Here is a 26,095-nt window from a genome sequence, read left to right as displayed (position 1 = left end):
AACTTACTTTTCTTACTATCCATGTAGCAATGGGGAAATGACATCACCAGCCTTACCAAAGAGGAGGAAAAGCACTGTAATTGTTGACAGTGTGATCAAGCCATCAAATGTGCGGCAAGACAGCTATATACATTATGAAACAACTCACACTTGCCTTACTTAATAATATAGGCAATAAAAAATTAAAAAGAAGACTATGAGCATTTTGATCCTAACCAGCCAATGGTGAGTCTCCTGCTGCAGTCCGCTCACTCACCCCCCTGAATCGGTGCATAGTATTGGTGCTTATGCCAAACCTTGGTGCCATTTTCATTTGTTGAAATGCATATTTTTCAGTCACTGTCAGTTTTATTTGCCATTTTGGCTGTGATTAATGGTTTCTTTCTTGAAACTGTGATTCTTTTAAAACGCTGGCATCTATGCATCTCCTTTGGTTCCTGCCTCTGGCCTTTGTCCATTTCTCTATCTTGTACTGGCCCACTCGACACCCTGCAGTGCCTCCAGCCACCAGGTCTTCCTTCACCTGGTTCTGAGCTCCTGGGACACTTGGATGGGAGTTCTCAGGAGCCAGAAGTCAAAAGGAACAATTATACCCTCCAGGTACAGAAACCTGTTTCAGGACCAAGGCCAGAGACCATGCCCTGCTAGGCCCCATCCATCATAGTTGATTAAAGCTAGACAAAGGAAATGCTTATACACTGTCGGTGGGAATGTAAATTAGTTCAACCTCTATGGAGAACAGTGTGGAGATATCTCCAAGAACTAAAAATAGAACACCATTTGATGCAGCAATCACACTACTGAGTGTGATCTACCCAAAGGAACAAAAATCCTTGTATCAAAAAGACACCGGCACATATATGCTTATCACAGCACAATTCACAATAGCAAAGTCATGGAACCAACCAAAGTGGTTATGAACAGAGGATTAGATAAAGAAAATGTGTGTGTGTGTGCAAATATCATGGAATACTACGCAGCCATAAAAATGAGTGAAATCATGTCCTTTGCATCAACATGAATGGAGCTGGAGGCCATTATCCTAAGTGAAATAACTTCAGAAACAGAAAATCAAATACTGCATGCTGTAACTTATAAGTAGGAGCTAAACAAATGGGCACACATGGACACAAAAGATGGAAATAACAGACACTGGGGACTCCAAAAGGAGAAAAGTTGGGAAGGGGTGAGGGTTGAAAAATGACCTCTTGGGTACAATGTTCATTATTTGGGTGATGGGTCCACTAGAAGCCCAAACCTCACCATGATGCATTATATCCATATAACAAATAACAAACCTGCACATGTACCTTCTGAATCTATAATTTAAAAAATAAAACAAAATGTTAACATCACCTCAAAGATACTGTGCTGTTAATTCCATAATTAAAATAGCTTCCTCTAAAAGAAAAACGCTACAGCTATGACAACATTCCCTTAACACCTACCTCATAGCGTCCTTGTAAAGGTTAAATGTCATGAGTGAACGTGAAGTTCTTTCCTTGCTCTTCTTTTCTCTCCTCTGATGGAAAATGGTACCTCCCCCACTCCACCATCACCGTCATAAAGCAAATCCCTCCACCCCAAAATTCCCGCCTGACTCCCTCTGGCTTCCTGGTGCTGATGGTGCTTAGGAGAGAAGGCAGTTCTGGCCCTCTGGACTCAGCCAAAACCAGAACCAGCTTTCCATGATGGTCCCACCTCCCTCGCCTTCTCTTGCTTGGGGCGCAAAGAATCCCCCCGTAAGGAGATTCACAGCCGGCTTCATATGGAGGGAACCACACCACCTCTTCCTCTGATGTGGATGCAGCTCTCTGTGGCATCCTCTTTCTCTGATATTTCTATCACAGCCTCCATCATCTCCCCTTCCCATCCTATTGCAGGATGAACCCAATGTTGGAACTCACTGAAGAGGTTAGTAAAAACTAGCGGGGCCTCCCTGAAACTGTTCCAAAGCTCAACCTCTTTCTAGAGCTTCCTTCCAAGAAACGAACCCTGAAATGAGGAGGCCAGGTCTTCCTTGAAGTATGTGGGGCAAGAGAGATCTCTATCAACATGCAAAGCGTCCGTTATGGGTTTAATTGTGTCACCCAAAGGAGATACATTGAAGTCCTATCTGCAGTACCTCAGAATGTGACTTTATCAGGAAATAGGGTCTTTGCAGCTATAATTAGTTACACTAAGATGGGTTCATACCAAAGTAGTGTGGGTCCTTAATCCATTATGACTGATGTCCTTATAAGAAAAGCGGAGGGCCAGGTGCAGTGGCTCTTGCTTGTAATCCCAGCACTTTGGGAGGCAGAGGCAGGTGGATCATCTGAGGTCAGGAGTTCAAGACCAGCCTGGCCAACATGGTGAAAGCCTGTCTCTACTAAAAATACAAAAAGTTAGCCAGGCGTGGTGGCAGGCGCCTATAGTCCCAGCTCCTTGGGAGGCAGAGGTTGCACTGAGCCAAGATCATGCCACTGCACTCCAGCCTGAGCAACAGAGCAAGACTCTGTCTCAAAAAAATAAATAGAAGAGGAGAAGAGACAGAGATACCAGGGGAAGAGACCAGGTGATGACAGAGGCAAAGGTCACAGTGAGGCATCTATGAGCCAAGGAACTCCAGGACGGCTGGCAGCCACCAAGAGTCAGGAAAAAGCAAAGCACAATGCTCTCCTAAGTCTTCAGAAAGAGGATGGTCCTGCCAACACCTTGCTTTCAGACTTCCAGCCTCCAGAACTGTGAGACAATAAATTTCTGTTGTTTTAAGCCACTCAGTGTGTGATAATTTGTTATGGCAGCCACAGGAAACAGATACATCTCACAGTTCAAAAAGTCAGACAGAAGTTGCACCACCCAGGCCAGGCACAGTGGCTCACACCTATAATCCTAGGACTTTGGGAGGCCAAGGAGAGTGGATCACTGAGGCCAAAAGTTTGAGACCAGCCTCAGCAAAATGCCAAAACCCCATCTCTACAAAAAAAACACACACACACAAAAATACAAAAATTAGCTGGCCATGGTGGTGCCTGTCTGTGGTCCCAGCTACTGAGGAGGCTGAGGTGGGAAGATCATTTGAGTCCAGGAGGCCTAGGCTGCAGTGAGCCGAGATTGTGCCACAGCACTCCAATCTGGACAACAGAACAAGACCTTGTCTCAAAGGAAAAAAAAAAAGAAAAAAAAGCTGCACCACCCCTGTGTAACATAATCCCAGTTCACACACCCTTTCCAGCCTCCCCACCTTTACATATGATGCCCCTTCCCCCTGAAAAGCCCACCTCTCCCTTTGTCTGCCCAACAAAATTCCATTCACTTTTTCTTTTCTTTTCTGTTTTAACACAGGGCCTCACTGTTGCCCTGGCTGGAGTGCAATCCTCCCACCTCAGCCTCCCAAGTATCTGGGGCTGCAGACATGTGCCACCGCACCTGGCTAATTTTTGTATTTTTATTAGAGACTTGGTTTCGCTATGTTTCCCAGGCTGGTCTCAAACTCCTAGGCTCAGGCAGTCCACCCACCTCAGCCTCCCAAAGTATTGGGATTATAGGCGAGAGCCACCACACCCAGCACCTACTCACTTTTTCAAGGTACATCTTAGATGTCACTTCCTCCAGGAAGCCCTCTCTGACTTCTCACACTCCCCACCACCACCATTGCTCTTGTGTATTTCACTGCTGTGGCATTTGCCCCAATGTAGGACAACTGCCCATTCATGAGTCTGCCTTCCAGGCTGGACGATGAGCTCACAGAAGCTAGAGAACTCACTCACATCCCCAGTACCCACAAAGGCCTGGCCCAGAATTCCTCATCGGAACCAGAGTTCAGCTACATTCTTAACTAACAGCTTCGCCTCAGTGTATATGTGACACTTTCTTCCTTCCATAAAAGAGAGATCTGAAGCAAGCGTGACAAAATGCTAAGATCTGTTAACTCCCTAGGGTACATACATGGGTGTCATTTGATTTCTTGTACTTTTCTGAAGGTTTGAAATATTTCCTAATGAAAATGTTCTCAGCCTTAGAAACGGAATGTACTGGGCTATCATGGAACACCACCAGTCCTCCAGGGAGTGATATCTTCTGGAACAAGCATCTCTAGTTCAAAGCATGCACCCTCGAGCACATTTGGAGACCTCAGCCCACCCATGTGTCTGGGAAGGAGGAATATTTCTCAAGTGCCCTCAATGCGCTCTTGATTATGTTATTCTTGTTTTCATTATGACTGCAATCCTACGAGATCATTTGACTGTTTCCTTTTTTCAGAAAAGAGGCTTCCCGTGGGGTGCAGTGGCTCACACCTGTAATCCCAATATTTTGGGAGGCTGAGGCTCGCAGACCACCAGAGGTCAGGAGTTTGAGACCAGCCTGGCCAACATGCTGAAACCCTGTCTCTACTAAAAATACAAAAATTAGCCTGGCATGATGGCACGCACCTGTAATCCCAGCTACTTGGGAAGCTGAGGCAGGAGAATCACTTGAACCTGAAAGACAGAGGTTGCAGTGAGCCGGAATCGTGCCACTGCACTCCAGCCTGGGCAACAGAGCGAGACTCTGTCTTCCAAAAAAAAAAAAAAAAGAAGAGAGACTTGCCCTAGGTCATTGATAGGGTTTGGATCTGTGTCCCCACCCAAATCTCATGTTCAGCTGTAGTCTCCAGTGTTGGAGGTGGGGCCTGGTGGGTGGTGATTGGATCATGGGGGTGGTTTCTTAGGAATGATTTAGCACCATCCCTTTGACGCTGTCCTCTGGATAGTGAGTTTTCATGTGATCCGGCTGCTTAAAAGTATGCAGCTGGCCAGGCACAGTGGCTCACAGCCTGTAATCCTAGCACTTTGGGAGGCCTGAGTCAATAGTTCAAGACCAGCCTAGCCAACAGGCAAAACCCTATCTCTACTAAAAATACAAAAATTAGCCAGGCCTGGTGATGGGAGCCTATAATCCCAGCTACTCAGGAGGCTGAGGCAGGAGAATGGCTTGAACCTGGGAGGCAGAGGTTACAGTGAGCCAAGATCACGCCACTGCACTCCAGCCTGGGCAACAGAGGGAGACCGGGTCTCAAAAAAAAAAAAAAAATTGTGCAGCATCTCCCCACTCACTCTCTCCTGCCCCCGCTCCCACCATGGGAGACGTCTACTCCCTCTTTGCCTTCCACCATGACTGGAAGCTTCCTGAGGCCTCCCCAGAAGCAAAAGCCCCTATGCTTCCTGTACAGCCTGCAGAACCGTGAGCCAATTAAAACTCTTTTATTTATAAATTACCCAGCCTCAGTCATTTCTTTGTAGCAATGTGAGAACAGATTGATACAATTAGCCAAGCCTAGTGGAGTGCACCTGTAATCCCAGCTACTCTGGAGGCTGAGGCAGGAGAATCGCTTTAACCTGGGAGGCAGAGGTTGCAGTGAGCTGAGATCGTGACACGGCACTCCAGCCTGGACAATACAGCAAAACACTGTCTCAAAAAAAAAAAAAGAGAGACAGAGAGAGAGAACAGACTGATACAACCATTCAGCTAATAAATTTTGGATCTGAGATTGAAGCTGAGTCTATCTTTTTCCAAAGCTTAGTAACAGAAGCAGAGGTTTATGTGGGTTTTTCTGTATGCCAGGCACATATTAGCTTCCTTCAGCTTCACAACAGCCCCGTGAGACAGGTCCTGTGATTATCATCATCCCGTCGTACGGATGAAGAATGAAAGGTGCAGAGAGGTTGAGTAGCTTTGCAAGGGAACAGCTAGTTCATGGCGATGCTGGAATTTAAACACATGCAGTCTGGTTCCAGAGCCTGTGCTCCCGGCCACACAGCCACACGCCTTCTCCCTGCAGTCTTGCCCACCACAGAGAACAGGCTCACGCTCCTCCAGGAAGGGCCCCTGGAGGCCAGAGAGGGCAACCCAGTCCCTAAGAGTCTCTGGAGGTCACCACACCCACGGCTCTACCTCCAAACTCAAGAAGAACTGAAATGGCCTTGATCAATCTACATTGAGGAGAGTGTGGGTGAGCGGTGGCTCTATGCAGGGCGCTATGGTCTGAACGTCTGTGTCCTCCCAGAATTCATATGTTGAAATTGTTTTTTGTTTTTGAGACAGAGTCTTGCTCTGTCACCCAGGCTAGAGGGTGTCACAATCTCGGCTCACTGCAACCTCCACCTCTCAGGTTCAAGCAGTTCTCCCACGTCAGCCTCCCGAGTAGCTAGCACTACCGGAGTGCACCACCACGCCCAGTTAATTTTTTTGTATTTTTAGTAGAAACAAGGTTTCACCATGTTGGCCAGGCTGGTCTCAAACTCCTGACCTCAAGTGATCCGCCCTCCTCAGCCTCCCCACGTGCTGGGATTGCAGGCATGAGCCACCATGTCCAGCCCATATGTTGAAATTCTAACCGCCAAGGTGATGATGTTAGAAAGTGGGGCCTTTTGACAGGTGATTAGGTCCTGGGGGCAGAGCCTCATGAATGGGATCAGTGTCCTTATCAAACAGCCCCGGGAGAGCGCATTGGCCGTTCTACCTCAAGAGGACATAGCAGGAAGGTGGTATCTAGGAACAAGGAAGCAACCTGACGTTTTGATACAGGTATATGGGTGATCACCATGATTAAGCTAGTTCACATACCCAGCACCTCACGTAGCTAGCTTTGTGTATGTGTGTGTGGTGACAATGCTTAAAATCTACCCTCTTAGCAAATTTCAAGTACAAATACAGTATTGTTAGTTATCCTACCACGCTGTGCATTTGACTTGATGGAGCCTGAGGTGAATGGGGACATGAAGCAGGATGAGGCCGGCCACAGAAATCAGAGGCTTTAGGCATGATGATGCACACCTGTAGTCCCAGCTCCTCAGGAGGCTGAGGCAGGAGGATCGCTTGAGCCCAGCAGTTGGAGGCTGCAGTAAGCAATGATCACACCAAAGGGAAAGAAAGGGGAGGGGAAGGGAGGGGAGGGGAGGGAAAGGGAAGGAAAAGGAAATGGGAAAGGAAGGAAAATGAAATGGGAAAGGAAAGGAAAGGGGAAAGGAAGAAAAAAGAAAGGGGAAGGGAAAGGGGAAGGGAAGGGGAGGGGAGGGGAGGGGAGGGAAGAGGGAAGGAAAGGAAGAAATCAGAGGCTTTAGCCAACACTTCTAGGGTGGACTGTTTTACCCAAGCACTGGAAATGAGGCAACTGAGAGCAAACAGCAACAGCTGAAGACCTCAGGGAGGCAGGTCCTGCCCTCCCTGCTGAGGGGGAGTCTGGCACAAAAGAAGCTTTAGCTTTAGGACGCTGGTGCATCGAGCAACTGCTCCAACAGGCCTCGCCTTTCCCTGGACAGGATGGCAGTGGGACAACACTCCAAACAATGAACAAAATACTGTCCCTGCCCTTGAGGACTTCCAAGTCTAGTGGGAACAATGGTGAAGTCGACAGGCAATTACATTTCGGCAGAATCACAGCTAGCATGGAGACCAATCAGGCTAAGTGGTCAGGGAAGAAGTATGGGCTGAAGGTTTGTGTCCTCTCAAAGTTCATGTGTTGAGACCCTAATCCCCAACGTGATGCTCTTGGGAGGTGGGGCCTTTGGGAGGTGATGAGGTTTAGCTGAGGTCAGGGAGGTATGGCCCTAATGATGGGAATAGTGTTATTTATAAGAAAAAGAAGAGGCCGGGTGCAGTGGCTCATGCCTGTAATCCCAGCAATTTGGGAGGGTGAGGCAGGCAGATCACCTGAGGTCAGGAGTTCAGGAGTTCGAGACCAACCTGACCAACATGGTGAAACCCCCATCTCTACTAAAAGTAAAAAAAATTAGCCAGGAGTGGTGGCACATGCCTGTAATCTCAGCTACTTGGGAGGCTGAGGCAGGAGAATCACTTGAACCGAGGAGGTGGAGGCTGCAGTGAGCCAAGATCGCGCCACTGCACTCCAGCCTGGACTCCTACTCAAAAAATAAATAAAGTGGAAGAAACACCAGTACTTCTCTCTCTCTCTCTCTCTCTGACCCCATGCATGTGAGGACACAGACAGTAAACGTCCAATTGCAAGCTGGAAAGGAGCTCCCACCAGAACCCTGAACTCAGACTTCCAGCCTCCAGAACTGTGAGAAAATAAATGTCTGCTGTTAAAGCCACCCGGTCTGTGGCAGCACAAACTGACTAAGACAGATGAATTCTGGAGGAGACAATATCTGAGCCGACACTTGAAAGATGAATATGCATGAGCCAGTTAAAGGAGAGAGAAGACCACTATACTCCCACCAGAACTGCAAGAATTAAAAAGACTAACAATGCCAAGTGTTGGCAAAGATATGGAACAACTGGAACTCCTACACGCAGTTGGTGGGAGTCTAAATTGGTACCAGCACTTTGGAAACCTGCTTATAAATTTCCTACAAGTTGAAACATACACATATCCCACCACCTGGCAACTCCACTCCTGGCTTATATCCTATAAAGGTACCCACATACTAAGATGTGCACACTTTATGCCCACTACATGTATGATATACCTCGATCAAAAGATTTTTTTAAAAAAAAAGAGAGGTGTCGCCCAGGCACAGTGGCTCACGCCTGTAATCCCAGCACTGTGGGATGCTGAGGTTGGTGGACTACCTGAGTTCAGGAGTTCGAGACCAGTCTGGCCAACATGGTGAAAACTTGTCTCTACTAAAAATACAAAAAAAAAGAAAAAAAAAAAAAATCTGGGCATGGTGGCGCACACCTGTAATCCCAGCTACTTGGGAGGCTGAGGCAAGAAAATTGCTTGAACCCGGGAGGTGGAGGTTGCAGTGAGCCGAGATCATACCACTGCACTCCAGCCTGGGTGACAGAGCTAGATTCTATCTCAATTTAAAAAAAAAAAGGAAAGACAGACATGGCCAGTCTTTTTGTCTGGGACATATTATTTATATCTGTCTCTCTCTCTTTTTTTTTTTTTTTTTTTTTTTGAGACAGAGCCTCACTCTGCTGCCCAGGCTGGAGTGCAGTGGTGTGATCTCAGCTCACTGCAGCCTCCGCTTCCTGGGTTCAAGTAATGAACCGGGCTAATTTTTGTATTTTTAGTAGAGATGGGGTTTCACCATGTTGCCCAGGCTGGTCTGGAACCCCTGACCTCAGGTGATCCGCCCACTTCGGCCTCCCAAAGTGCTGGGATTACAGGCGTGAGCCACTGCACAGGACTTTCTGTAAGTTTTTAACCAAGAAATTCCAACAAGTGAGCTTCCAACCTGAGGACTACCAACCAGAAAGGGTCCACTGAGACAATTGCTCAGAGACTTCATCCATCAACATGCACAAGGAAATAATGAGATTTAGGGTCAGTGGCTTGGAGAGAAAAATGCTGAAAACAGCAACAGCAGATGGATGGGATAGTCAGACAGGAGGCCCGGGTGACTCTTACTCTATAGGTAACTCTGTAAGTGACTCTTACCATTCAAGAAAGGTGCTGGTTCCAAGGTAGAGAGGGGGAGGGTGGGAGAGAAGATGACCCTGCGTGGGAAGGTGTGGGACGCTCAGTGGGAAAGCTAATGAATGTCTGTCTCATCCCATTATACCGGGGCTCTTTACACGGCACATAAAAATCCAACTAGCGTCTCCCCAACAGACTCTTTCTGCTCAACCTGGCTTGTCTTTTCATAACTTTGAAGTGGCAGAGCAGCGTTTTTAATTAACAAGCCGTGTCTCTATCCCACCGTACATTTATTTAACTGCTCAATGCGACAACCAGGTACCTTCCGAGAAGGAGAGGAATTTTAAGAGGGTGGGAAGGGGGGCACAGGGGAGTCGCTTGAGGGTGTCAGATGAGCAGGTGCAGGCTTGTTAGTTGCTGTGAATGCATAAACCTCGTAAATTAATTTCACTGACGGTTCATTTTTTTATTAATGTTTTCCTGGCCATAAAAAAGTAACACTCTATTCCCCTGAATTCCAGGGGAAAAGACACATTCTCGGGAAGAGGATAGATTCAAATATTATATGACGACCAACCCACCTCTCTGCCTTCCCCCATCCTTCCTCATTGTGTCATTTTTCTCTCCAAGCCACTGAGCAGAAATCTCATTATCACTTCCTTGTGCATGTGGATGGATGAAGTCTGCAAGAGATTGTCTTGATAGACCCTTTCTGGTTGGCAGCTCTCAGAGGTTCTCGAAGGAGGATCTCAGATCATTCCAGTAGGGGGCAGGACCTGTTGGGAAGGGAGGCAGCTGGTGGGTCATAGAAGCCCTGAACCAGGGACTAGGGAAGCAGATACAAGTAACCCTCAGACCACACACTTGTTGAGGAGCCCAGAGCAAGACACTGGCCTGTCTAGTCATTGGTCCTTCCTGTCAAGGGAAAGAAATGATATATGGGCCAGGCACAGTGGCTTACCCCTGTAATCCCACCTTGGGAGGCCAAGACAGGCGGATCACTTGAGGTCAGAAGTTCGAGACCAGCCTGGCCAACATGGTGAAACCCTGTCTCTACTAAAAATACAAAAATTAGCCAGGCGTGGTGGCACGAGCCTGTAATCCCAGCTACTCGGGAGGCTGAGGCAAGAGAATCGCTTGAATCTGGAGGCAGAGGTTGCAGTGAGACGGGATCATACCACTGCACTCCAGCCTGGGCGACAGAGCAAGACTCCGTCTCAAAAAAATGAAATAAAATAAAAATAAATCTCTTTCTCTCTGCATGTACATCCTGTCTCTGTTTCTCTAGAGAATGCTGACTAACACAAAGGTATCTCACACCATCAATCAATAAATGATTTTAGGCTGGGTGTGGCAGCTCATTCCTGTAATCCCAATATTTTGGGAGCCTGAGGCAGGAAGACCTCTTGAGGCCGGGAGTTCAAGACCAATCTGGGCAACATAGCAAGACCCCATCTCTACAAAAAAAAAAAAATAAAATAAATAATAAGAATAAAAATAAGTGGGCCGGGCGCGGTGGCTCACGCCTGTAATCCCTGCACTTTGGGAGGCTGAGGCGGGCGGATCACGAGGTCAGTAGATCGAGACCATCCTGGCTAACACGGTGAAACCCCGTCTCTACTAAAATACAAAAAATTAGCCGGGCGCGGTGGCGGGCGCCTGTAGTCCCAGCTACTCCGGAGGCTGAGGCAGGAGAATGGCGCGAACCCGGGAGGCGGAGCTTGCAGTGAGCCGAGATGGTGCCACTGCACTCCAGCCTGGGCGACAGAGTGAAGACTCCGCCTCAAAAAAAAAAAAAAAAAGAATAAAAATAAGTGAATCAATAATCTTTTTTTTTTTTTTTTTTTTTTTTTTTTTGAGACGGAGTCTCTCTCTGTCGCCCAGGCTGGAGTGCAGTGGCCGGGTCTCAGCTCACTGCAAGCTCCGCCTCCCGGGTTTACGCAATTCTCCCGCCTCAGCCTCCGAGTAGCTTGGACTACAGGAGCTCGCCACCACGCCCGGCTAGTTTTTTTTTTTTGTATTTTTAGTAGAGACGGGGTTTCACCATGTTAGCCAGGATGGTCTCGATCTCCTGACCTCGTGATCCACCCGCCTCGGCCTCCCAAAGTGCTGGGATTACAGGCTTGAGCCACCGCGCCTGGCGTGAATCAATAATCCTTACATAGACTTGCCAGCACCAAAACAACTGCCATTTGACCATTTTCTTCTTTAATAACATACTTGCCCAATAGTTTTCCATCTTTTTTCTTTTTATTTTTGATTTTTTTGTCACTCAATAATCTTTAATTCATTTTCATAATTTCAGAGATTTCACAAAAATAACGACATTTAATGACCTTAGGAAATAAAAATAACTAAGAAAAAGTAAAAGAAATAAACAAAAAACAAAAACAAAGAAGAAAACAAAAATAAAGAAAATTTTTTTAATTACTTTAGTCTTTTTTTTTTTTTTTAATTTTTTTTTTTTGAGACAGAGTCTCACTCTGTCACCCAGGCTGTGCAGTGGTGCAATCTCATCTCACTGCAACCTCTGCCTCCCGGGTTCAAGCGATTCTCCTGCCTCAGCCTCCCTAGTAACTGGGATTATAGGAGCCCACCACCACGCCTGGCTGATTTTTGTATTTTTAGAAAAATTAGAAAGAATTGAGAGAGAACCACTCCGGGGTTGTTCAACCTTAAAGTTTGTGATTCTGTTGCATTTTCACAACTCCAGGCATAAGTTTAAACAGTAGGTCATGGGGGGAGTGGGGAGGGCTCCTGCAGATTAAATGCAATCAAAAGCCCAATTTCTTGTCTCTGAATTATAATTACATAAGCACTGTGGGCAATCTTCCATTATAATCAGCTATAATTGGTAAAGGAAGGCCTCAGTAATTCCAAAACTGCCATGGAAGAAGGAAAAATCTTGTATCTACCAGAAAAATTTTGAATTCTGAAGCATATTAAAGTAAAGCTGTTTGTTTCCCCTTCAAGTGTGTGCACTGAAAATAAACAACCAAGCATGGCCAAGCAGGAGCCGGTTCAGACCTGCTTGCTCCATAATAACCTATTTAGATGTAACTCATCTGTTCTGCTTCACCAGCTTAGAGTGCAGTATGAGATCACCAGGCTTTTTAATATTCAAATTAAATTACTCTGGGAGCACAAATTGGTTCAACCTTTTTGGAGGGCAATTTTTGATAGCACCTCCCAAAATGTGAAATATGCTTACCTTTTTAACTCAGAAATTCTACTTCTAGGAATCTGTCCTGCAGAAATACTTGCACCAATACATGATGACCTAAACGATGTTTCCTGCAGGGTTTTATGGAAAAGAAATGGGAACGACTTGGCTGGGCACAGTGGCTCACGCCTGTAATCCCAGCACTTTGAGAGGCTGAGGCAGGTGGATCACCTGAGGTCAGGAGTTTAAGACCAGCCTGGCCAACATGGTGAAACCCCATCTCTACTAAAAAATACAAAAATGAGTCGGGTGTGGTGGCAGGCGCTTGTAATCCCAGCTACTCAGGCGGCTGAGACAGAAGAATCACTTGAACCCGGGAGGCGGAGTGTGCAGTGAGCCAAGATCGCACCACTGCACTCCAGCCTGAGCGACAGAGCAAGACTCTGTCTCAAAAAGAAGAAAGAAAGAAATGGGAATGACGCGATTGCCAATTAGCAGGGGATTGGTTAGAAGGAACGAGGTGGATATGTGCTTGTTTCAGAAGACCTTAAAGACAACTGTGCAGTGATAACACAAAGTAACCAAGCCACACAGAAAGCACAGTGACATTTATGTTTAAAACTATGCCATCCTGTCTATTTATATGTATCGACATGGATATGTCTGTATCCCTATCTACATACATATATCTATGTCTATCTTGGTCTATGTCTTGAATTCTGTATCTACACACCTGTCTGTATCTATATCTACTCTATATCCATAGTAGAGCTATCTATCTATATCCATCTACGATCTATTATCTGTCTATAGCTACATCCATATTTACATAAAAGTCTGAAAAAGCAAATGTCACCAAGAGACAAAATGAAGGTTATCAAAAGACAACTTTTGGTCAGGCGCAGTGGCTCACGCCTGGAACCCCAACACTTTGGGAGGCCGAGGCAGGTGGATCACCTGAGATCAAGAGTTTGAGACCAGCCTAACCAATATGGTGAAACCCCATCTCTACTAAAAACACAAAAATTAGCCGGGCATGGTGGTGGCACGTGCCTATAATCCCAGCTACTCGGGAGGCTGAGGCAGGAGAATCACTTGAACCCAGGAGGCAGAGGTTACAATGAGCGGAGATCGCGCCATTGACTCCAGCCTGGGCAAAAAGAGGGAAACTCTGTCTCCAAAAAAAAAAAAGAAGAAAGAGAGAGAAAAAGAAGAAAGAGAGAGAAAAAGACAACTTTCACCTTTTTTTTTTTTCTTTTTTGAGGCAAAGTCTCACTACGTTGCCCAAGCTGGTCTCAGGTACCTGGGCTCAAGGATTCTCCTGCTTCAGACCCCGCCGAAGTGCTGGGATTACAAGTGGGAGCCACAGGGCTCCAACAACTGTCACTTTTGACTCCAAATCTTTCCATGCCGAGTTATTCCGTACATGTGTATATTACCGATGGAATTTTCAAAAATCAGATGGCCCTGAGTCCCATCCTGACAAGTCACTCTTCCTGCTCCGGAGGAGGACCCCTGCCATGATCACACGCAAGAATGTGTGGTGGGTGGCGGTGGTCAATCCTGTCGGTGTCACAGGACGGACAGAAACAAGGGCATGTGAGCGGCCTGTAGAGGAGTCTGGGCAGTGCACACCATCCCTGAGGTCTGGCTGCCACATCCCAGGACCGGCTCTGTCCCCTGAAGGAAAACATCCGGCCTGGTGCACAGTGTGTCTCAGGCCTGCTCATGCTCCTGAAAGGGGCTAGGAAGTAGGGAACGGCTTCTGGGAGGGAGCTTTCATGTGTTTCTTGGAGCCCTGAGTGTGGGGGCAGGACAGCTGAGGAGGACCCGGCAGCAGCTGAGTCCAGGCTGGGCCAAAAAAACGCCACCACTGCATTGTCTTAGATGAGTTGAAACTCACAGTTCAGAAAGAAATAAGGACATCTCGGCTGGGCGCGGTGGCTCATGCCTCTAATTCCAGCACTTTGGGAGGCTAAGGCGGGTGGATCACCTGAGGTCAGAAATTCAAGACCAGCCTGACCAACATGGTGAAACCCTTCACTACTAAAAATACAAAAATTAGCTGGGTGTGGTGGCACATGTCTGTAATCCAAGCTACTTGGGAGGCTGAGGGCAGAAGAATCGCTTGAACCTGGGAGGCAGAGGTTGCAGTGAGCCGAGATCTCGGTTGCCACTGCACTCCAGCCTGGGCAACAAAAGCAAAACTCCGTCTCAAAAAATAAAGAAAGAAGGACGTCTCATCCTGAGAAGGTGGTGGCTTGCACCCATGATCCCAAAAGGGCTTGGACCCCAGAAACCTCTCTGAACTTAGACACAATCCTGGGAGAGGAGCAACCGGGGGACCCTGTAGACAAGAGCAACTGCACCAGCCCAGGGGCTGAGGGTTCAGCTCAAGCAAAAAGTGATCAGACCTGAAGTTTCCTTTTCCTAGACACACACAAGCACTGTATTAGTCAGTTCTCACACTGCTATAAAGAATACGACCTGATAGTGGGTAATTATAAAGGAAGAGGTTTAATGGACTCACCGTTCCACAGGCTTTACAGGAAGCATGGCTAGGAGGCCTCAGGAAACGTGCAATCATGGTGGAAGATGTCAAGGAGGCAGGCGCCTTCTTCACGAGGCTGCAGCAGGAAGTGTGTGTGTCAGCGCAGGAGAAACTACCTACGTTTATAAAACCATCATATCTCGAGGGAATTCACTCACTATCGTGAGAACAGCATGGAGGAAACCGCTCCCAAGATCCAATCACGTCCTTTCCTCGACCTGTGGGGATTACAGTTCAAGATGAGATTTGAGCCGGGCGCGGTGGCTCAAGCCTGTAATCCCAGCACTTTGGGAGGCCGAGACGGGCGGATCACGAGGTCAGAAGATCGAGACCATCCTGGCTAACACGGTGAAACCCCGTCTCTACTAAAAAATACAAAAAACTAGCCGGGCGAGGTGGCGGGCTGAGGCAGGAGAATGGCGTGACCCCGGGAGGCGGAGCTTGCAGTGAGCTGAGATCCGGCCACTGCACTCCAGCCTGGGTGAGGGACAGAGACTCCATCTCAAAAAAAAAAAAAAAAAAAAGATGAGATTTGAGTGAGGACACAGAGCCAAACCGTATCAAGCACATACATGCTCACACACAGGCATGCACACACAGGCATGCACACACATGCTCACACGCAGGCATGCATACACATACACACACACATACGCTTATGCATACCAGTGGTCAAGAGTAGCCAGAGCCTCTGTCCCAGAAGCAGACTGTGAGAGGGAAATTCAAGTGCCAGTTGCTTATGATCCCAAAAACACGGCTAGAAGAAAAGAAATGAGACGGGAAGGGCGGTTAGTACAGGATGTCCCTGTATTGTCAACGGACCACTCTCTAAGGACAGAGCGCCCTACCCGGAAGGCTGGGGAGCTGGAGTAGTTACCCAGCAACTCCCATCAGCCACTGATGGAGGATGCTCCCTGAGGGCAGGACCAGTGCTAACCCTTCTGTTATAATAGTTTGCTAGGGCTGGCATAACAAAATACTGCAAATTGAGTGGCAGGTGTAGACAACAGTCATACACAATTCATTATGTCACAGTCCTGCAGAATGCAAGTCCAAGATCGAGGCTGAGAATCTGCACTGCACCTCTCTCCCAGCCTCTGGTCACTTGCCAGCCCCCACTGCTCATCAGCTTATAGATGCATCACCCCCATCTCTGCCTCCATCTTAAGGCGGCGTTCTCCCTGCATATGTGTGTCTCTCTCTGTGTCCAAATTTCCCTTTTATTTACTTATGTATTTTTTGAGATGGAGTCTTGCTGTTGTCGCCCAGGCTAGAGTGCAATGGCACAATCTTAGCTCACTGCAACCTCTGCCTCGTGGACTCAAGCGATTCTACTGCCTCATCCCTCCTGAGTAGCTGGGATTACAGGCACCCACCACCACACCCAGCTAATTTTTGTATTTTTAGTAGAGATCGCACCTGGCCCAAATTTCCCTTGTTTTTGTTTTGTTTTGTTTTGTTTTGTTTTGAGATGGAGTCTCGTTCTGTCACCCAGGCTGGAGTGCAGTGGCACAATCTCGGCTCACTGTAACCTCCCCCACCCAGGTTCAAGCAATTCTCTTGCCTCCGCCTCCCAAGTAGCTGGGACTACAGGCATACACCACCATGCCAGACTAATTTTTTGTATTTTTGGTAGAGACGGAGTTAAACCATGTTGGCAAGGCTGGTCTCGAACTCCTGACCTCAGGTGATCCACCCACCTCGGCCCCCCAAAGTGCTGGGATTACAGGCGTGAGCCACCACGCCCAGCCAGAATTTCCATTTTTATAAGGACATTGGGGTGGGGGGCCAGGCATAGTGGCTTATGCCTGTAATCCTAGAACTTTGGAAGGCCGAGGCAGGAGAATCGCTTGAGACCAGGTGTTCAAGACTCCCACTCTACAAAAAAAACATGCAAATAAAAAAGCCAGGCATGGTGACACGTCCCTGCAGTTCCAGCTACTTTAGGAGACTGAGGTGAGAATACTGCTTGAGCCCAGGAGTTCAAGGCTGTAGTGAGCTGAGATTGTACCATGGCATTCCAGCCTTGGCAACAGAATGAGACCCTGCCTCTAAAAAATAAAAAATCAATCAGCAAGACATTAGTCAAATTGGATGGGGACTTACCCTAGTGACCTTAACTCAACTTGATCATCTGCAAAGACCCTATTTCTTAATAAAGTCAAATTCACAAGTACACAAGTACAGGGGTTAGGACTGCCACAATTTTTTTTTTTTTTTTTTTTTTTTTTGGATTCAGAAGCTCACTATGTCACCCAGGCTGGGGTGCAGTGGTGAGATTTCAACTCACTGCAACCTCCACCTTCCGAGTTCAAGTGATTCTCCTGCCTCAGCCTCCCAAGTAGCTGGGATTACAGGCACGCACGACCACACCCAGCTAATTTTTGTATTTTCAGTAGAGATGGTGTTTCACCATGTTGCCCAGGCTGGCCTTGAACTCCTGACCTCAAGTGAACCACCCACCTTGGCTTCCCAAAGTGCTGGGATTACAGGCATGAGCCACCGTGCCCAGCCAGGACTCCCACATTTTTGTGAGGTCACAGTTCAACCCAAAACGCCTCCCTCCCTAGCAGCTCCAGCAAAGAAAGCCCAGTGTGGAGCAGCACAGGCTCCCGGGTACTCGCAGATGGAAGGTCCTGGGATGGGACCAGGGGGACTCGGGCAGTAGACCAACGGCATCTGCTGTGGCCTCTAAGCCCACGAGTATATGAGTGTATTCTCCTGGCTACACTTCCAAGGCAGTGTAAACTGGGTTAAAGCTGAAAAGGCCATCCACCCTCAAGCATGACTAAAGGATTAAGAGTTGTATCTCAAAACCAAAAGCCAAGTGTGCGTTTGGGCCTCGGCTCCGGCCAGCTCAGCTGCCAAGAAGTTATCAGTGCAGATGAACTGCCTAATAACGGGAAGTGCCTCTTAATGGCCCTTCAAATCATTTCATTAAAAGTTGCCGTGATGTCTCCAGCTGAATCCGAGTCGCGCTGGGAAGGCCATTAGGTTAATCAAAATACGAGGACAGCTCACCATCTACTCTTAATTAACAAATTAGGTCCCACTGCCAACTCAGCAAAATGGAGAGCTGGCCTGTGACCCTTGGGACAGTCGGAATGCTCAGAGCACCCTTCCATCACTGACTGCCTATCAATCAGAGCCTAATGCAGAACCTCGGCCTGGGGCAACAGGATTATCCTCACTGGAAGCGGATCGGAAGGGCTCCAAGATGGCACTTTTACCTGCAAAATCTCTGCCCCGCTCCCCTGTGTGTGTGTCTCTCATGCTAAAATGCAAGCTCCATAGGATGACAGGTTGCTCCTGTTGGCCTGGGACTGAGAAGCCGCCTGGGACACCGGACCAGCGTTGCTGAAGCCAGAATGGTCCCAGGAAAACCAGGACAGTCACCAACACTCTTGCTTCATGATGGGAGGGACTTGGTGTGCTTTCATTGTGTTTTTTCCCCCGGGGCTAAAACAGTGCCTGGCACCCAGTGGACATCAAAGTATATTACTGAGATCAAAATATGAATGAGTAAATGAATTTCTTTCTTTCTTTCTTTTTTTCTTGAGACCCAATCTCACTCTGTCACCCAGGCTGGAGTGCAGTGGCACAATCTCCACTCACTGCAACCCCCACCCTTGGGTTCAAGCAATTCTTGAGCCTCAGCCACCCAAGTAGCTGGGATTACAGGCTCCTGCCACCAAGTCCGACTAATTTTTGTATTTTCAGTAGAGACGGGGTTTCACCATGCCAGCCAGGCTGGTTTCAAACTCCTGACCTCAAGTGATCCTTGGCCTGAGCCTCCCAAAGTGCTGGGATTACAGGCGTGAGCCACTGCACCCCATCTTTTTTTTTTGAAATGAAGTCTTGCTCTTGTAGCCCAGGCTGAAGTGCAGTGCAGTGGCGCCATCATGGCTGACTGCAGCCTCGACCTCCCAGGCTCAAGGGATCCTCCCACCCCAGCCTCCCGAGTAGCTGGAATCACACGTGTGCACCACGTCCAGCTAATTTTTTATAATTTTTGTAGTCTCACTATGTTGTCCAGGCTGGTCTCAAACTCCTGGGCTCAAGTGATGCTCCCGAGTCAGCCTCCCAAAGTGTTGGGATAAAAGGCATGGGCCACCACACCCCACCATGAATAAATGAGTCAATCTCCCCTCTGCCTAATCCCACAAGGTAACCAATTCCAACAGCCTGGAGTATAGTCTTCCATGTTTTTCCTTATGCCCACAAAAACACACACAAATAAGCATACCATACACATAATATGGAACCTCTTGCCACCTCTGACAAAAAAGGAATCATGATACAGACATGATTCAGCAATTTACTTTTTCACTTAACACTGGGCAGTCCGTCTCTCTCCAGATCTCTGCACATAGGTCTGCCGAATTCCTTTTCATGGGGCGTGGTTTGCATAACACTGCATGTGCCATAATTTATTCTATTATTTACCTATTGATAAAGTCGTCTTTCCAACTTTTTCCAAGGAAAACAACACAGTAATATCTTTGCACACATATCTTCACATGCCGGTGATTGTGTTTCTATCAGGATAGATAGGATAGATTCGTAAAAGTCAGGAGGACTTTTTTTTTTTTTTTTTTTTTTGAGACTCAGTCTCGCTCTGTCACCCAGGCTGGAGTGCAGTGGCCTGATCTTGGCTCACTGCAACCTCCGCCTCTCAGGCTCAAGCGATTCTCCTGCCTCAGCCTCCCAAATAACCAGGACTATAGGTGCCTGCCACCACACCTGGCTAATTTTTGTATTTTTAGTAGAGACAGGGTTTCACCATGTTGACCAGGCTGGTCTTGAACTCCTGACCTCAGGGGATCTCCCCACCTCGGCCTCCCAAATTGCTGGGATTAGAGACGTGAGCCATCACACCCGGCCAGGCATGTTTAATTTAAATAGACATCAGGACTCACCTGAGTTAGGACAAGGCAAAGAAAGGTCACCCCAGTCCAGCAGGACTGTAAGGTAAGAAATCCAGGGCCGGGTGCAGTGGCTCACGCCTGTAATCCCAGCACTTTGGGAGGCCGAGGCAGGTGGATCACCTGAGTTCAGGAGTGCAAAACCAGCCTGATCAGTGTGGTGAAACCCCATCTCTACTAAACACAAACAAATTAGCCAGGTGTGGTGGCACATGCCTGTAATCCCAGCTACTTGGGAGGCTGAAGCAGGAGAATTGCTTGAACCCGGGAGGCAAGGTTGCAGTGAGCCAAGACTGTGCCACTGTACTCCAACCTGGGCAACAAGAACGAAACTTCGTCTAAAAAAAAGAAAAGAAAAGAAATCCAGCAGTTAGGGCCGGGTGTGTTGGCTCATGCCTGTAATACCAGCACTTTGGGAGGCCAGGGAAGGCGGGTCACCTGAGGTCAGGAGTTCAAGACCAGCCTGACCAATATGGTGAAACACCGACTCTACCAAAACTACAGAAATTAGCCAGGTGTGGTGGCACGTGCCTGTAGTACCAACTACTCGGGAGGCTGAGGCAAGAGAATCACTTGAACCCAGGAAGCAGAGGTTGCAGTGAGCAGAGACGGTGCCACTGCACTCCAGCTTGGGTGACAGAGTAAGTATTCTGTCTCAAAAAGAAAAAGAAAAAAATCCAGCAATTATTCATCTCAGACATTCACTTCCCAGCTCTCCCCCAGGGCTGTGGTATAAACAAGGAATTGATTGCTTCTTGGGGATGCAGAGAAAAATATGATGTGGTCTCTGCTCTAGAAACCCCACAGTTCCACAGCAGAGAGCAGGGAAGGGGAACTTTCATGTGCTAAACACTCACTAGGTCCCAGGCATTGTTCTAGATGCTTCCATGCATGGGACACTGAAATACTTTCCTCATTCCATCGTTAAACAATTTATTAATAAATAAATCTGCAAGGGAGGAAAGATTATCGTGGTCCCCAGAGAGGGACACTAAGCATCATGGAGCGGCCCACATTCATCACCATCCACGACCACATAGGCAGCCGTAGGGGCAGTCAGGCAGCCTCGCCTCTCGGCTTCCTTTGAGGTTTTAGAGGCTAAGAGGGTGTCATTTGTGGGTCCTCAGTGCCCTGGCCTAGATCCATGTGACCATTTTCTTTCTTTCTTTCTTTCTTTTTTTTTTTTTTTTAAGACAGAGTCTCACTCTGTTGCTCAGGCTGGAGTGCAGTGGCATGATCTCGGCTCACTGCAACCTCTGCTTCCCGGGTTCAAGCGATTCTCCGGCCTCAGCCTCCCAAGTAGCGGGGATTACAGGCGTGCACCACCATGCTCGGCTAATCTCTGCATTTTTAGTACAAATGGGGTTCTGCCATGTTGGCCAGGCTGGTCTCAAACTGCTGATCTCAGATGATCCACCCGCCTCGGCCTCCCTAAGTGCTAGGATTACAGGTGTGAGCCACCGCACCCGGCCCACGTGACCATTTTCTTTCTGCCTGGTATTTGTCAATGTGCTTAATGAGCCTGCCTGGAATTAATGAATGCCCTGGCTTGCCCCCGCCTCCATGAATCCCTCTATAAACACATATGTACTGACCAAAAAGAGGGATAAATAGAACACACTGAAACGCTAGGGTGGCAGCTACCTGCAGCACTGGCTGAATTTTCATTTTCTTCCATCTCCTGAGACAGAAAGGAAGCCACCCCCTTTCTGAGAATATGAGCCCCCGGCTGACTCCAGGCGGCTCATCCCCCTACCTTCCTCTACAAAAACGAACAGGGATTTAAGCAGCAGAAAAGACACTCGGAGGTCATCTGGGCCATCTCCCAGCATCTCTTGTCTCCTGTCTGGGCAGCAGCTGGCGAGGCTGCCCGGGTCCTGAGACTCCCCGAGGACGGCGATCCCCTGCTGCCCCCTGCTGACTGAGTTGGGAATGGCTGAGAAGCGAACGCAGTTGGGAATGCAGGAACTTCAAGGTCTCTGGTCTCTCTGACTCCTAGTCTCCCCGACTCCTCTTGTTAGATGCAAGTTCCCCTGGAAGATGAGCCAGCCTTTCCAAAACTACCTTCAGTATCTGCACTATGCCTGCCCATTCACATTCATATTCTCCACTAATTCCCACAGTTGTATCTCTGAGAGAGACCTTCAGTATCCCGGTCATTCACCAAATGTTCCCTGGGTACAGCAAGGAGTCCGGCTGTGTGTGAGTCCAGGAGTCCAAGACCAGCCTGGGCAACATAGCAAGACCCCACCTGCACAAAAAATGAAAAAAATAGCCAGGCGTGATGGCACTCAACTGTAGACACTACTATGGAGGCCAAGGAGGGAGGATCGCTTCAACATGGGAGGTGGAGGCTGCAGTGAGCTGTGATGGTGCCACCGGTACTCCAGCCTGGGCCACAGAGCGAGACCTTGTCTCCCCACCAAAAAAGGGATAATATTCTGTAACATGTGAAAATTATACAAAATCCAACTCTCAATGTCCATGTATAAAGTGTGTTTTTGTTTTTACTTTTTTGTAGAGACAGGATCTCATTCTGTTGCCCAGGCTGGTCTCAAACTCCTGGCCTCAAAGGATCCTCCCACCTAGGCCTCCCAAAGTGTTGGGATTACAGGTGTGAGCCACCGTACCTGACCCACATAAAAAGTGTTATTGGAATACAGCCACATTCATCACAGACATATCATCTACAGCTGCTTTCTAGATACAACAGCAGAGTTGAGTCATTCTGACAAAGACTGGAAGGCGCACAAAATGAAAGATATTCACTCTCCCTTTACAGAAGTATGCTGATCCCTGGTCTACTAAAAGAAAAAGGAGACTTCAGAGACAACTGGAGGCTGGGCATGGTGGCTCACACTTGTAATTCCAACACTTTGGGAGGCTGAGGCAGGTGGATCACCTGAGGTCAGGAGTTCAAGACTAGCCTGACTAACATGGAGAAACCCCATCTCTACTAAAAATACAAAATTAGCCAGGCATGGTGGTGCACGCCTATAATCCCAGGCACCCGGGAGGCTGAGGAAGGAGAATCGCTTGAACCCAGGAGGCGGAGGTTGCTGTAAGACGAGATCGCACCATTGCACTCCAGCCTGGGCAACAAGAGCGAAATCCTATCACAAAAAAAAAAAAAAAAATGTAAAAAAAAAAAAAAACAGACAACTGGGCTGTGTGTGGTGGTGCATGCCTGTGGTCCCAGCTACTCAGGAGGCTGAGGCAGGAGAATTGCTTGAGCCCAGCAGTTTAAGATCAGCCTGACAACAAAGCAAGACCCTGTCTCTACAAAAAAAGGAATTTTGTTTTTCTATTAGCCAGGCATGATGTCGTGCACCTAGAGTCTCAGCTACTTGAGAGGCTGAGGCAGGAGGATTGATTGAGCCCAGGAATTAGAGGCTACAGTGAGCTATGATTGCACCACTCCAGCCTGGGCAACAGAGCAAGACCCTGTCTCTTACAAAAAAGAAAAAGAGGCTGGGCACCATACCTGTAATCCCTGTACTTTGGGAGGCTGAGGCTGGAAGATCACTTGAGCTCAGGAGTTTGAGACCAGCTGGGGCAACATGGTGAAATCCATCTCTACCACCAGTACAAAAATTAGCCAGGTATGGTGGCACACACCTGTGGTCTCAGATACTCCAGAAGCTGAGATAGGAGGACCACTTGAGCCTGAGAGGTCAAGGCTGCAGTGAGCTGTGATAGCACCACTGTACTCCAGCCTGGGTGAGAGAGCAAGACAGGAAAGAAAGAAAGAAAAGAAAAGAAAGAAAGAAAGAAAGAGAGAAAGAGAGAAAGAGAGAAAGAGAGAGAGAGAGAGAGAGAAAGAGAGAGAGAGAGAGAGAGAAAGAGAGAAAGAGAGAAAGAGAGAGAGAGAGAGGAACAGAGGAAGAGAGGAAGAGAGGAAGAGAGGGAGAAAGAGAGAGAGAGAGACTGGGCATGGTGGCTCAAGCCTGTAATCCTAACATTTTGGGAGGCTGAGGGGGGTGGATCACCTGAGGTCAGAAGTCCGAAGCCAGCCTGGCCAACATGGCAAAACCCCATCTCTACTAAAAATACACAAAAAGTAGCTGTGCGTGGTGGCAGCCACCTATAATCCCAGCTACTCGGGAGGCTGAGGCAGGAGAATCACTTGAACCCAGGGGGCAGAGGTTGCAGTGAGCCAAGCTTGCGCCACTTCACTCCAGCCTGGGTGAAAGAGCAAAACTCTGTCTCAAACAAAGAAAAAAAGAAAGAAAGAAAAAATAATAAAGAACCGGCTTTAGCTGAGCAAGTATAAGACAACTTCTATGCAAGGTGCTTTGCACACACAACCTTGCTAATCTCCTAGGTGCCCTTATTACCCACAAGTTACAGGTGAGAAGATAGAAGGTCAAGGCCACAGAGCCAAGAAGTAGCAGGGTTGAGGTCAAACTCAAGTCTGTCTAACTCCAAAACTCATGTTTATTCGATTACCTGAAGCTGCCTCCCTGTTCAAAATCTTAGTGTGTTTCCATTTTACAGATGGTTCACCTACGGCTAATGGAGGTCAGTTGACTTGCCCAAGGCGCTCAGCTGGTGAATGAGGGAGGACGGACTTGAACTCCGGTATCTGACTGCAAATCCCGTGTTGTATCCTAGACCGTTTCTTCCAACATTGATTGGGAATCAATCCCTCAGACTGATTCTCTCTGTAACAATAAAAGCCTGAAACATAATCATGATACCACAAGGGAAGGAAGGCTGTACTCAATGAAGTGAGGTGACAGGCTTCACATGTTCCTGCAGGAATTACTCCTGCCAGCCCCAGACTGACGGTTCTTCTGCAAAATTGGTATAAAACTCTGCTACAGTGGGTTTAAACTGTCCTCTGTGGAACACACAGGGACTGAAGGAGGTAAGGGGAGAATAGAATAAGGATGTCAACTTGTGAAGCCACGCAGCCCCTCCCACCACTTCAATCCATCAGAACAAGCCTGCTTTCATCTGTTCCATTCATGGACCTGTCAGATAAGGTTTCATTGGGAAAGAAGGCTGCATGGGGCCGGGCGCAGTGGCTCACGCCTGTAATCCCAGCACTTTGGGAGGCTGAGGCAGGCAGATCACCTGAGGTCAGGAGTTCAAGAGCAGCCAGGCCAACATGGTGAAACCCCATCTCTAAAAAATACAAAGATTAGCCAGCCATGATGGCAGGTGCCTGTAATCCCAGCTACTCGGGAGGCTGAGGCAGGAGATTATCTTGAACCCAGGAGGCGGAGGTTGCAGTAAACTGAGATTGCACCATTCCACTCCAGCCTGGGTGGCAGAGCAAGTCTCAAAAAAAAAAAAAAAAAAAGGGCTCCATGGCTTAAGAAATAAAATTTGTAAATGATCACTTGAATGGGTGCTAAGTCATTCCTAGCTGGCCCCACGAATCCCAGGGGCAGAGTGGGACCATCTATTGGTTTGTTATTTCGTGTGTTTTTGTTGTTGTTTTGTCTTCTTTTGTTTGAGACAGGGTCTCGCTATTGTCACCCAGACTGGAGTGCAGTGGCATGATCATACCTCACTGCAACCTCAAACTCCTGGGCTCAAGCCATCCTCCCACCTTGACTTCCTAAAGCACTGGGATTACAGGCATGAGCCACTGCACCCGGCCTGTCTATTGCTTTGCTTATGATGTCACAAAAGACCACAGACTGGGTGGCTTAAACAACAGACATTTATTTTCTGGCAATCCTGAAGGCTACAAGACCAAGCTCAACGTGTCAGCAGGATTGGTTTCTTCTGAGGCCTCTCTCCGTGGCTTGTAGATGGCCACCTTCTCCCTGTGTCTTCACACATCTTCCCCCTGTGGATCTTAATCACCTCTTCTTCCTCTTCTTTTCTTTTTTTTTTCTTTGAGACAGAGTCTCACTCTGTCACCCAGGCTGGAGTACAGTTGTGGCACGATCTGGGCTCACTGCAACCTCTGCCTCCCAGGTTCAAGCAATTCTCCTGCCTCAGACTCCTGAGTAACTGGGATTACAGGCACCCGCCACCACACCCGGCTAATTTTTATATTTTTAGTAGAGACCGGGTTTCACCATGTTGGTCAGGCTGATCTTGAACTCCTGACCTCAGGTGATCCACCCACCTCAGCCTCCCAAAAG

This window comes from Macaca fascicularis, chromosome 20 (assembly GCF_037993035.2).
Source record: "Macaca fascicularis isolate 582-1 chromosome 20, T2T-MFA8v1.1".
Taxonomy (NCBI): Eukaryota; Metazoa; Chordata; class Mammalia; order Primates; family Cercopithecidae; genus Macaca; species Macaca fascicularis.
The sequence above is the reverse complement of the archived record's forward strand: the minus strand, read 5'-3'. Positions refer to the sequence as shown.